Here is a 13,971-nt window from a genome sequence, read left to right as displayed (position 1 = left end):
GTCTCTCGGTCACAGTCAGCCGCCATGCACTTCCCTAGGGCTTGAGCTGCAGCTTTGGTGGCGCTGAGCGGCGCAGATCCGTCGTGCTCCTTAGATCTGAAACAGCCTCTGGGTGCCTGCCTTCTCATCCCACTCTCGAAGAAGGTCCGCTTGAGGATCTGTAAACGCCATGGAATGCAGAGCAGATGCGCTTGGCCGGCGGCGCATAGGCGCCGCCAACACAGGCGGAAGTAGTTCTGCAGGCCTTAGACGGGAGCACTGGCTTAGACCGCCATCTCGCGGAGGGCGGGCAAAGGTGTGCTGCTACCGAATCCTCGACCGGGGATGGAAGAGTAGCCCTCTCGATGGCTCGGCCCAATCGAGCGAGAGAGGTGGAGACATGGGATCGGGTTCCTGGCCGAGAGAGCGCTGCTCCATGATTTAGAGAGCTCGGCGTGGAGTTCCGCAGGAAGGAGCGTCCGGCCGCTGGCGCCAGCGGTGACGGCTCTGAAGAAAGCAGCCGCCGAAGTCTGTTGGGAGCCTGCTCAGCGGGCGGTGACCACTGAGCCCGAGGCAGTCGACGGCCTGTGTGAGGAGGCGCTAGTTCTTCTTCGACCGGCGCTGGTCCTGCTGGATTCCTGGGCCGAGGAGGAGGCTTGGGAGCCTGACCACTCGCTGTCCGAGCCATGGTGGAACAGCAGCCCTTATCCTCCGCCTCGCCATCCGAGATGGCACAGTGCGGCCGCCAGCGGCAACTGCGCTGGCCCCGGGGACGGGAGGGTGAAAGCGATGCTCGAGGGAGAGGCTCCGCGAGGTAGTCGCTCTAACACCGGTTCCGCAGCCTTTGGGAGCGGGCGCTTCTTTCTGCGCTGGCGAACGAAGGCGGCGCGGCGGCTTCGGTCTTGAGTGCTTCGAGTCGAGCCCGCAGGGTCGACATCGAAGCTCTCGCAGAGGTCGCATCCGCCGCCAGCGCAGGGCGCAGCTCTGCATGTTCCAGTCCCAGGCAGAGAGCGCAGATGAGGTGGCGGTCTCCGGCGCTGAGAGGGGCACGGCATGAGGCGCAGGTGGTGCGAGGCATCTTTAAAAGAGGCTCGTTGCTCTTTTGTGAAGTTCACTGAGGAACTAGCTTGCTCTAAAAGGATACGCCGCCGATGGCGAGCTCGCAGGATGGCTGAAGGTGGCTAAGACGGCCGGCTTCTTCGAAGCGCTGTCCAAGCTTGCTAGATGCCCCTCGAACGGCGCACGCCGCTTCTGCAGTTCAGAGATGCGAAGAGCTTCGCTGAATAGATGAAAATCAGGGTTCCAGCCTACTAACTTACGCTTATATGCACTCTAGCCACGCCCATTTTGGCGGCTTTGATACAGTGACGGCGCTGGCGCTCTCATTGGACGCAAGTTCACTCAAGTTCGCCTATAGGCTGCAGCAGTTGCCGCGAGAGCAACCAATGAGCTCGCTAGATAGCCCGCTCAAGGTATGCAGCTGCTGCACTGCGTTGACAATGGATACAAAATTAAGGATAATTTTTTGGCTTCAATATCTCAGAAAAGATGAATCTTTCCCGTAGCGTAAGCTAGCTTACGCAATACGAGAGACCCTCTTGTAAGAGAACTGTTCAGTCTCTTCAATGGGTTTTACAGTTGTTTAAAGTGTTTTTGGATCGTTCTGCCGACGAAACACTGAAATAACATCTTTCCAAGAAATTTAAGTAGACATACTCCAGACAACATGAGTTGTGGAAAATAACATGTGATCTAGTAGCTTTTTGAAAGCTTTATACAGTGTCTTTAATTGAAGAGAATGTAAGTCTATTCCTAACAGCCTTGTTTTCATTCCTGTCAATGATATCTATATCTTTAGTGCTCATCAAATGTCATCAGAGATAGCAATAGAGTTAGAAATCCCTCTACAATAGTTCCACGCTTATCCCTGGTCCGTGTTAGAAATAAAATAGTTTAACCCAATTACAAAAAGAAAAAAATTGCTGCAAGCAATGATGACGGCCTAAGCACCAGGGGCCCATTTCCACCCAGTGGCTTTCGGAAAACAATGCAAGGTGAACACATGCATTTGTCACTTGACATTATTTAAAAAAAATGTAAGCAATTTGGGTAAATATAAGAGGACTATTTTAAAGTCTGTTGTAAGAGCCACTCTTCCTGCTGCCAGGAGGTAGCGTTATGACCATGACCCAAAACAGTCACATCCATGTGATTAGCCCCCAAGACTAAACATACATCACAATTTTTATCTAAATCACACATTGCACATGGAATATATGAGACCTTTCTTGTTTCCCATTTTTTGCCATTCATTTAATGTCTCGCCATGGCAACACCATTCGATACATCAAAAATATGTTCACAATTTAGCTTCTTTAATGTTTTGGCATAATGTTTTCTAAATGTGATGACTGTTTCATGAAATCCATAGGAGGTTTATTTAAAATTTCAGAGACTGCAATAGAAAAAAATCCAATATGGCTGACTTCCTTTTGGGCGGAGCTAATAACTATAATTCTGAACGTTTTCCAGCTTGAAGAGAACTATATATGTACTAATTTTGGTGACAGTAGGTGAAAATACGGGTGCAACAAAGGCCGTCTTACGTGCCCATTTTAAAGGGGGCACTACAGAGCCATCCCTATACGTCCATGTGTGAACATTTGCCCAGTCATGACCAACTTCCTATTTTTTGCCATAAATGTATTGTTTAACCTTGGTGGCACAATTAAAAATATACAAAATCTGTTTGCAAATTAGCATCTACAATGTCTGGCATGATGTTGCACATATCATGTGCCAGTCACATGAATCCCCTAGGAGGAGTATTTAAAAGTTCAGAGCCTGCGATTTTCAGAAAATTAAAAATGTCCGACTTCCTGTTGGATGACCTAATGACTGTAATTTTTAGTTGTTTGGCTTGATGAGAACAATGCAAATTGAAACATCTTGAAACAAAATTTCAAGAGTTTTCACGCATGATAAGTACCCTAAAACTGAAAATAATCCTTAGAAGAAGTTTTCTCAACAGGGGCGTTCAATGGATGCCAGGGGGAGCTGAGAACAAATTAGTAGAGAGGGGGGTCTTTGCATTAAAATGTTTAGACTTTGAGAATATCAGTTGGTTCTCAATTATATGGGATGGTATGCATTTGTACTACGGTTCATCTGATTTTGAAGTCTAGCGACACATCTAAAGTATCTGGTTTAGCAGGGTAAAATACACAGGTGGAGGCACAACCTCCGTTAATGCACCTGAATGGCTCTGTTGATGGATATGGCTCAATGGACAGAGCAGTGCGAGCACAAAGAAGGTGCGTTTTTACTTGCAGACCGGTCTTGAGCTCTTAATCATGTAGCATGGCGAGAATCAGTGAGAAGAAAGGCACGAGAAGCAGAAAACATTTTAATTCGGCACAGTTTCTACATGACCACACTTGAATTTACAATAGTAACACTAACTGTACTTTTGGCAAAAATAAATTGATAATTTATATTATCATATCACTAATTCAGCTCTATTAAATTTGACATAGGCTACATTAGGGGAGTGAGGGAGTATAATACATTATAAACTTATAAATATCAAAAAGGTTTGAGAACCACTGCCTTAGAAGAACAATAAGGCCTTCGCACATTCAGTGCATGGGCCCTAACAAATGAAGGGGAGGTGAGCTTTGCAAAAGAAAACAATTGCAGTTTTTTTATTTATCATTTGGATGACTTAATTAGAATGAGTTTTGAAAGTCTGGCTGTGCCGTTTCTGGTATCCAGAGTGAAAGAATGCTCTATGCCTGTTAACATTTAAATAGTGTAAAGAAATGCACTTCCTTGTTTGTTTTGGGATGGGAACAAAATACCTCTGCCTTGGTATTAAGGCAGTGAAAGCTGTGTATGTGTATGTGTGTGTGTTCTCTGTGTACTTTGTACAGCAAAATGCAAGGGCAGGTCCAAAAAAGACTGCAAAAGAAAGCAGACTGCATGACATTTAGCAGACTATGTACCGAATCACTCGGACTCCAGAAGCTTGAGTGACCCATGTGAAAGCAGAGATAAATTAGAGGTTCGCATCTGTTTGCATGTCGGAAACCGCCGCTGTTTACACAAACGTAGATGTGGAAAACACTGAGCGAGCTCTGCTAGTAACCGAACGCTGAAAATGACTTTCAGGTTTTTGGAAATAGTTTGGAAATGAATTAGACTGTGATGAGAGAGCAATTTGTGAGAGAGAGAGAGAGAGAGAGAGAGAGAGAGAGAGAGAGAGACAGAGACAGAGAGACCTTGGATCAGTCACCTTTTTTTGTCAGGCCTTTTGAAAAAACTTATTTGTCTCAAAGTGAGTCATACAATTTTCCTGTATTTCAGAGCACAGACAGTGACTTGGAAAATCATGTGCACACACCCTAAAAACAAACACAAATGGACTCAATATAGATATCACAGCCTATCCTCTGCTAAGTCACTTTGCTTTATCTCTCTCTCTCTCTATTTCTCTATTTATCCTTTTGATATTCCTTTACTTTTTTCAAGTTTTTAAGGTATTCGTTAAACATACTTAAAGGTAAAAGGAGTAGTTCACCTAAAAATTAAAACTGTCATAATTTACTAACCTCGTGTTATTCCAAACTTTATTGGTTTTCTTTCTTCTGTGGAATGCATAGAAATTCGGAAGCATGTTCACGCTGCAATTTTCCATACAATGAAAGTATACAGTGACTTTTGTGAAATATTCCAAGTCTTCAAATGCCAAATCATAGCTTTGTGGGAGGAACAGACTGAAAATTACGTCAATATTAATTGAAAATCATGCCCTGTTTTAATGATGCTTATATTGTGCTTTCTTTTCTTTTTTGAGCCCCTGGTCACTATATTTTAGTTGTATGGAAATGAGTTGCATGAACAAGTGTCTTATTAATTCAATTATTTATTTATTTTTTTTACACTGAAGGAGGAAAATCACATTGGTTTGGAGTGACATGTGGGTGAGTAAATTATCACAGGATTTTCAAATCTAGGTGAAATATTCTTAAAATTTAGATTTTTATATTTTATAAAAAAATCAAACCCTGGGACATAAAAGTGCAAATAGTATAAAAATAAAAAATAACCTTCAGATAGGGTGTTATTACCTGTTAAATTGACAAAAGAAGCCATGTCACAATGATATGTTTGACCTCTGCTATTTATATTGTAGAATATAGGTGAACTATTACTTCAACAGATTTTACACACAGATTTGTCACTGCATCAAAGATATATTACATCATACCATAGAATTTCTCAGTAGACAATGCCGGCCTGCTGTCTTGACCATTAGGGGAGGAGAGAAACTACTCACAGCCTATAGGCGGAACTCAATCTCTGCATAAATTAATATGCTAATAAAGCAGGCATGTTCATTTATGACCCCACAGCAGAAGTAGACACAGAAATGCTATTTAAGCCTTTGTGAACCGATTAATGGAATGGCTTTGCTTGGTGGTAAATATTCATGTGCTCTAGTGTTTTTGGTGAAGTGAGGTAAAAAAAAAAGGTCCATTAGATGGATTGAAGAGGCGTTTATAATGACCACAAGGGGCTTTTCGATTGGAATGGCTTGGATTTATCCAGGCGTCAACTGGAGTATGTAATTCAACAGCCTGTGCGAAGTAAATGCGCTTGAATAAGAACAAAATTCAATAGGAGTCTTCTTCTGGTCTTTGATTTCCAAATGGGATTGTTGATGTTCATGTGCATACTATCATTTTAAGCCACCGTTGTCACATATGACCAAGTATTGCTATGCACGTGATTAAGCTAGCAGGTCAAATACAATTACCTTTACCCTTATTTTACAGATACTATACATAGAAACTGTATGTAGTGGAGTTCAAATGCAATGGTGTGGTATGGTTTCGTTTGTCAAATTATCAGTCAGTTTTTCAACAACAGGCACTTTTTGCATAATTTGACATTTTTTTCTTACTTTAAGAAGTAAAAGACAAGGATAAAACTACAAATTGTGTACTTAAAAGGCATCTGTAAAGAAGCAAAAAATAAATGATGAAAGTATTGTATTTTTGTTATATGAAGGCTACATTAAAATATAAAAACCCATCATAAAATATTAACTATTAATATATAATATTTTAATATGATAATAATGTAGGGTTTCCAACTGTCCCAAGACACTGTCTTGTCCCGCTTAAATGCGAAACACACAAGTGGGACCCCACCCACCCCGGTCGGACATCGAAACTCATATTGGAATGACAAAATGCTCAAGCGTCCTATATTTGCGTGGTGAAAAGTTAGCAATCCTATAATCAGAGGTGGGTAGTAACTGATTACATTTACTCCATTACATTTACCTGAGTAACATTTTGGGGAAAATTTTAATTTTAGAGTAGGTTTAAAAGTGGGTACTTTTTACTCTCCCTCAAGTAAATTTCTAATGATTTTCTTTTTTAATTTTACTTCTTAACAATATGTGGAGTAACTGTCATTACATTACTGGGTTTAATTTGAGTGAATGTGTAATTTATTGAGAGATTATTAAATGGGACTTTTACGTGAGCGGACGTTCACGGCTGCGCGCGATGAGACGCTCCCACTTGAGTGATGAGACTGTCACTCAAGCCATCAGTGCAGCAGCATCAAACTCTTCAAAGTGAAACACTTTCTTCGCTCCACACAGTGAAAAAGTAATTGTTCTTTTACTTGAGTACAGTTTTTGGCTACTATACCCACCTCTGCCTATAATACAGAGTGAAACAATTATAAACCATTTCAGTATTTAAAAAAATATATATTTATATATATGTATTAGGGCTGTCGATTTAACGTGTTAATTCAATGTGAGTAATTTGACAAAAAATAACGCGTTAAAATTTTTTGAATCGCAATACCCCCGGACCATAATATGGACAATTCCTGAGAAATGCAAGCTTGTAGTACCACCTGTTTACTCGAGAGGGCAGTAAGTGAAACTTCAGCTGTGTGGCAGTGCGCAGGTTATACAGTAAAGAAAAACACCCTTGAGCAGCAGAACAACAGACATGCGTTACATTCTTGCGTTCAAAACACTTGATGGAGCACAAATCCGAACTAAGGGATCTCAAGATGTGGTCTAAGTATTAAACTATATTTAACTTGACACAGTGACCTAAAATTTTTATGTTTATGACGCAGCGCACCCGAGATGCTACACAAGCATGTCTGATGCAGGTGTACATTGACGGGTCCTTAAACAAGCCTCATAATAAATCTCCAACTGATTGACAAATTCACTTGTGAACTGTATTGCTGTGAACTGTATGCCAATGATTGACTTATGATCAATAATATGGTAGTAAACAATACATTATAGTCTAAAGCCACTTTTGTATTGTCTTATCAATGATTAACTCTTCTGATACAAGAATATAATGCATTTTAATTATCTAAATGAATATTTTTTTATTTTATAAATATATATATATATATATATATATATATATATATATATATATATATATATATATATATATAATTTTTAATATTTAAAGATAACTTTGTATCATTATTTCAACATTATATATTGAATTATATTTATATGAGGGGCTTTCTCAGCAAATATTTGTATATGCAATAAATCACGATTAATTAATCGGGACACCATGAAATTAATTAGATTAATATATATATATATATATATATATATATATATATATATACAGTGAGGAAAATAAGTATTTGAACACCCTGCTATTTTGCAAGTTCTCCCACTTGGAAATCATGGAGGGGTCTGAAATTGTCATCGTAGGTGCATGTCCACTGTGAGAGACATAATCTAAAAAAAAAATCCAGAAATCACAATATATGATTTTTTAACTATTTATTTGTATGATACAGCTGCAAATAAGTATTTGAACACCTGAGAAAATCAATGTTAATATTTGGTACAGTAGCCTTTGTTTGCAATTACAGAGGTCAAACGCTTCCTGTAGTTTTTCACCAGGTTTGCACACACTGCAGGAGGGATTTTGGCCCACTCCTCCACACAGATCTTCTCTAGATCAGTCAGGTTTCTGGGCTGTCGCTGAGAAACACGGAGTTTGAGCTCCCTCCAAAGATTCTCTATTGGGTTTAGGTCTGAGACTGGCTAGGCCACGCCAGAACCTTGATATGCTTCTTACAGAACCACTCCTTGGTTATCCTGGCTGTGTGCTTCGGGTCATTGTCATGTTGGAAGACCCAGCCTCGACCCATCTTCAATGCTCTAACTGAGGGAAGGAGGTTGTTCCCCAAAATCTCGCAATACATGGCCCCGGTCATCCTCTCCTTAATACAGTGCAGTCAGCTCTGTCCCATGTGCAGAAAAACACCCCAAAGCATGATGCTACCACCCCCATGCTTCACAGTAGGGATGGTGTTCTTGGGATGGTACTCATCATTCTTCTTCCTCCAAACACGGTTAGTGGAATTATGACCAAAAAGTTCTATTTTGGTCTCATCTGACCACATGACTTTCTCCCATGACTCCTCTGGATCATCCAAATGGTCATTGGCAAACTTAAGATGGGCCTTGACATGTGCTGGTTTAAGCAGGGGAACCTTCCGTGCCATGCATGATTTCAAACCATGACGCCTTAGTGTATTACCAACAGTAACCTTGGAAACGGTGGTCCCAGCTCTTTTCAGGTCATTGACCAGCTCCTCCCGTGTAGTTCTGGGCTGATTTCTCACCTTTCTTAGGATCATTGAGACCCCACGAGGTGAGATCTTGCATGGAGCCCCAGTCCGAGGGAGATTGACAGTCATGTTTAGCTTCTTCCATTTTCTAATGATTGCTCCAACAGTGGACCTTTTTTCACCAAGCTGCTTGGCAATTTCCCCATAGCCCTTTCCAGCCTTGTGGAGGTGTTCAATTTTGTCTCTAGTGTCTTTGGACAGCTCTTTGGTCTTGGCCATGTTAGTAGTTGGATTCTTACTGATTGTATGGGGTGGACAGGTGTCTTTATGCAGCTAACTGACCTCAAACAGGTGCATCTAATTTAGGATAATAAATGGAGTGGAGGTGGACATTTTAAAGGCAGACTAACAGGTCTTTGAGGGTCAGAATTCTAGCTGATAGACAGGTGTTCAAATACTTATTTGCAGCTGTATCATACAAATAAATAGTTAAAAAATCATACATTGTGATTTCTGGATTTTTTTTTAGATTATGTCTCTCACAGTGGACATGCACCTACGATGACAATTTCAGACCCTCCATGATTTCCAAGTGGGAGAACTTGCAAAATAGCAGGGTGTTCAAATACTTATTTTCCTCACTGTATATATATATATATATATGTATATATATATATTATTAATTTTTTTAAATAACTTTATCACTAAATACATCTCTGTCTTAGTTATGTCGTCATTTACATCACAATCAATAATTTTGCCCTTAGTGAAGTTAATTCAAGTTATTGTACTTGGTTTCCAAGGAGACAACAGTGTCATTGAAGTGCATGCATGAGATTAAATGACTTGGGATGAAAATTATTTCATTGTGTGTAATTTCCAATCTAGCTGTAATTTTGTCAAATAATGCAAAATATGTGAAAAATATTTAGCAAATATATTAGCTTGCCATAAAATTAGCCTTGGCAAGACAGAGGTGTCTGCAAATGTATTTCCATAATTTCCCATTATCCTTTGATGCTTGTATATTCTCTTTTTTGAATGTTATTCGACAAGACCTAACACCTTATTTGATAACTGTAAATTGTTATCTTTTTGTCTTTTTTCCCAATTTTTCTCTACACCATCATCTTCAGACAGCATATAGCCCATGTCCTCATTTAGCCGACTTTCTCACTGTGTTTCCTCTATAATACACCCAGTAAGCTGATCATCTCTGTTCATCATCAAGCTGAACAAGTTCTCTGAGCACCTGAGTGCTGGTTCTTCACCTTCTCCAGCTGGGTCAATCGGTATGGGCCTATTTACTCACTCCCCAGGTCTCCACCACCCTGCTGCTCAGAACACCACTATTACATCCAACTTCATGCTCTCAGTCTGGTCCGTTATCGTTTAAGCTACACATTACAGCGCTAAAACTGAAAAGTGCTGCTGCTGTGCATTCCCTGAATTTCTCCCGTTCTAAATGCAAAACGTTCATGTCATTAGCAAGAGGGAACATTTGTCTAAATGAACGTTCGGTATTTCTGTAAACTCATTTAGCACCTGAGACCTTAGCAGGTGATTTGAATAAATGATGTTCAGCTTTTTAAGGCCTGTCACCATGAGATATTGATTTATAACAGCAGGGATGACGTGTTAATTGATATCTCATGAATTAGAATGATAGAATGTGGAATCAACAACAACATTTGTGGGAAACAAATAGTGTTTTCAGTTCCTGGCAGTCACATTGTTTGTTTTTTTGTCAGTGTAAATGCAGACCGCCCAACTTAACAAGGGTGTTTAACAGATAATTGATGGAGGGACATTGGCAGACTGTACCAATGTGTTTTATCTGCGCTCACTTTACCTGAGATAAACAGAATCAAACTGCACAAACGGCCAGCCACTGTTTTGACTGCCAAATGTAAACTGCATATTTTTTCACATTTGGATACGCTTTCATGCTTTTATTCAAATGCTCCAGGGATATTGGCCCTATAGTCTCTTTCTTGGTAGTTTAGCATAAGAATGTGTTTTCAGTGAATATTTGTGATTCTGGGTGTATCGTAGCGTGTAAAAGATCAACTTTTAGACCATATTTGCAAAACAGCGAATCCAAAGAGCAGCAAAACTGTTTGTATATCAGTGTTGGGTAGCACATTATTTTACAGTACTGTTCTATATTTACGTACTATATAATTACAACAACTACAGTAATTACTAGGTACTAACCCTAACCCTAAACCTAACCCAAAACCTAACCTTATCCCATATTAAGTACATGTAGTTACCTAATGTTACTCAGCACATTCGTGGTTAAGTAGACTGAAAGTACACATACTGTAAAAATAAAGTGCAACACAGGATTGTCTCAGTTTTTTTGGGTGGAGGTATCTAACATGAAAATACTGTGACGATTATGATATCAGATGGTAATACTTTGGCATATACCATTGTACTGTGTGTATTTACATGGTACTATGAGTGCTTCAAATAATATTATGGTTTTACCATTGAACTTGTGCAAAAACATGGTATTTCTATTGTACATGTTCAGAAAATATATTTTGGGAGGAGATTCCTTGCACAAAAATGACTGTGCTGGTCAGGTCAGTGATAGACGATGGTACCGGTCTAAAAAAAAACATGGCATTACCATGGTCTTTCAGGAGAAGACACATTACAAAAAGTACTTTGGCCTTCCCATCATACAGTAACGGTAAAACTATTGCATTTTGATTTATATCCTGTACCATTTTACTGCAATGTTACAATATTCATCCTCCAAGATGCTTCAAAGAATGCAGTGGTGCTACAATAGTGCAGTGTAAGAAAACATTGTATTGCCATGATTCATGTCCATAAAACGTGTCCCAAAAAATGTTTTTGGTACTTTTTTGTAACCTTTTTTGTTAGTGGTAGTTAGGTTGGGTGTAGGATAATCCTATTTTAACTGTCATTTCAAGGGTAAATTAGAACTTTATATGGTTTGAAAAGGAAGATTATTCAATCACTCATTTCCAGATTGAAGTGTATGGATGATTAGGATTGTTGCTGTTGGGATTTGTTATATTTTTATTAGGTTTACCATAGTTAAGTTTTTTGTTCCTCCAACCCCCCCACATCATCAAAACACCATAATAGCTTTCTTTAATTTCATTTTGTACAGACAGACACAGATAACTGCTGGTTTGTGACCGCTGCATTGATTATACCACTACAACTTTTCCTGTGTGATTGTTGTTTATGCAGGTCAGGGGGGTTAAACACAGCGCTCGAACTGAAGACGGCCTCAAATAAGCAAGTCCTTGGAGAAGGTAAGCAAACGATTAGTTATTAGACTCCAACAGAGCTGTATGTGTGTGTGTTCACTTACTAGAAAGGGGAGGATATAGAGCTGGATTAATGACAAAAAGATTTGAATTTGTGGCATTTAACAAAATAGTATTTTCCATGGTGTATTTTTTAGGTTTCAATTTGAATTTCATAAATTTGAATTGTAGACGTTGCACTTAACAAAATTGATAGATTTGCATTTTAAACTGCAGATTTTCTGAATTTTTTAGAGGGGAAATTAGTTGTAAATATTCAGATTATAAAATTACAGCAAAGAAATTCAATATTAAAAAATTAAATATAGATTTCAATATTCTAAAATTCAAAACGCAGAAATTCAGATCTTACAAAAAGTAGGCCAGAGGTCAACCATCCTGGTTCCACAGGGAGAAGTAGAGGGTTTCAGAGAAGTCAAATGGAGCATTTTGGCCAAAAACAGAACAACAATGGCAATTCCAGCATTTGCAGTGAAAATGTAGAAATTAACCATGACCAGTATATATCAAATAATTTCAATGAATTATCATCGACACCTGCAGATAGAGTCCAGACATCAGAAAAATATTTATTCTTGCGATTCATGTGTGATTAAAGTGGACATGAGTAAAAAAGTTGTGAATTAAAATGCACAATAAACACTAAAACTTGTAGACTTTGATCTCTGAGACATCCGTATGATATAAACGTCAAAGCTGCATGATGGATTGAAATTAGATTTCAAATTTCGATATGGCCTTGCACAAATACAAACCCAGTATGGGCTGCAATTTTAAATATTTAGTCCACATTGACCCTTTCAGAAAGCGCTGCGTGAGAGTGTAGCGCTGCGTGAGAGAGTGGCGCCCTGACTAGAGTAAAAGCGGAACACGCAGAGTAGTGCAGCAATTATGTTTATCATTTTACAGTTCAAATTGCAAAGTTTGTCAAAATGGTCCCTTCACAAATACTGGCAGTAAATGTAGTAGCTTGAGATAAGTCACAGACCAAATCAATAGTCAGTCATCTATCAGAATAATCATAGTAAAAGAAGGAGCACTGATGTTTGTGTTTCTAATTGACATACATATGATTTGATATGAAGCATCCATTTCATGTGGCTGGCATTATTTCTGGATTGTGCAATTCAATTCACAAAGTTTTTACTCATGTCCACTTCAGTCATCTAAACTGGAAGAAAACTTGTTTAGACTGAACATTTTCTGATGTCTGGACTTTTATCTGCAGGTGTCTTTGATAATTCATTAAAATGGTTCGATATATATATACTGGTCATGAGTGCTTGATATATGTTACATTTTACGTTTTCACTGCAAATGCTGGAATTGCTATTGTAGCTCTGTGTTTGGCCAAAATGCTCCATTTGACTTCTCTGAAACCCTCTACTTCTCCCTGTGGAACAGGGATACTTGACTTCTGGCCTACTTTCTATAAGTTCTAACCATCTGAATATTTACAGCTAATTTCACCTCTAAAAAAAATCTAGAAAAAATTCTGCTGTTTAAAAATACAAATCTATAAGATACGCCACAAAACAACTACAATTTACATGTTTAGAATTCAAATGTATGAAATTCAAATTGAAAACTGTAAACTATGATATGGAAAAATCAATTTTGTTAAATGCCACATGTCTAAAATTCTAATGCACAAAATTGAAATCTTTTTGTCTTTTATTTAGCTCCATAGGAGGACTGGTGCTATTCTTCCATCTCTAGTTTAATGAATCGCGTGATGCATTGCAGCTCTGGCATTTCTTTGCTTTCCTCAAGGTTGTGGAGAAAGGAGAGGTCATTTATTTGTGTCAGTCAAGTTTACGGCTAAACAGGAAGGCTTATTTTCCTAACTGCACTGGTTTACTGTTCTTTTTGTTGCTCTGTTTATGCTCTTTTGTTTTTGAGACAAAGTTTGGTTTTTATGGACCCCTGCTTGGCTAAAGCACCACACGGGGGAGATTGCAAACAAGAAAGGTATGCAAATGATGACATCATTTTCATGATTGGGTGAACTATCCCTTTAATA

General features: G+C 39.0%; 1 protein-coding gene across 8 annotated transcripts in view; it reads left to right on the top strand.

Annotated features, from left to right (window-relative positions):
- LOC127653897 (forkhead box protein P1-B) overlaps window positions 1-13,971 on the top strand; it is a 234,780-nt gene that overhangs the window by 75,035 nt on the left and 145,774 nt on the right. For all 8 annotated transcript variants that reach the window (XM_052140737.1, XM_052140733.1, XM_052140731.1 and 5 more), the window contains one exon: window positions 11,869-11,933. The gene's annotated coding sequence lies outside the window, so the exon portion shown is untranslated. The remainder of the gene's footprint in view (window positions 1-11,868; window positions 11,934-13,971) is intronic.

Source organism: Xyrauchen texanus, chromosome 13 (genome assembly GCF_025860055.1).
Source record: "Xyrauchen texanus isolate HMW12.3.18 chromosome 13, RBS_HiC_50CHRs, whole genome shotgun sequence".
NCBI classification, from domain to species: Eukaryota; Metazoa; Chordata; class Actinopteri; order Cypriniformes; family Catostomidae; genus Xyrauchen; species Xyrauchen texanus.
Note: the sequence above shows the minus strand (reverse complement) of the source record. Positions and strands in the feature narration are given on the sequence as shown.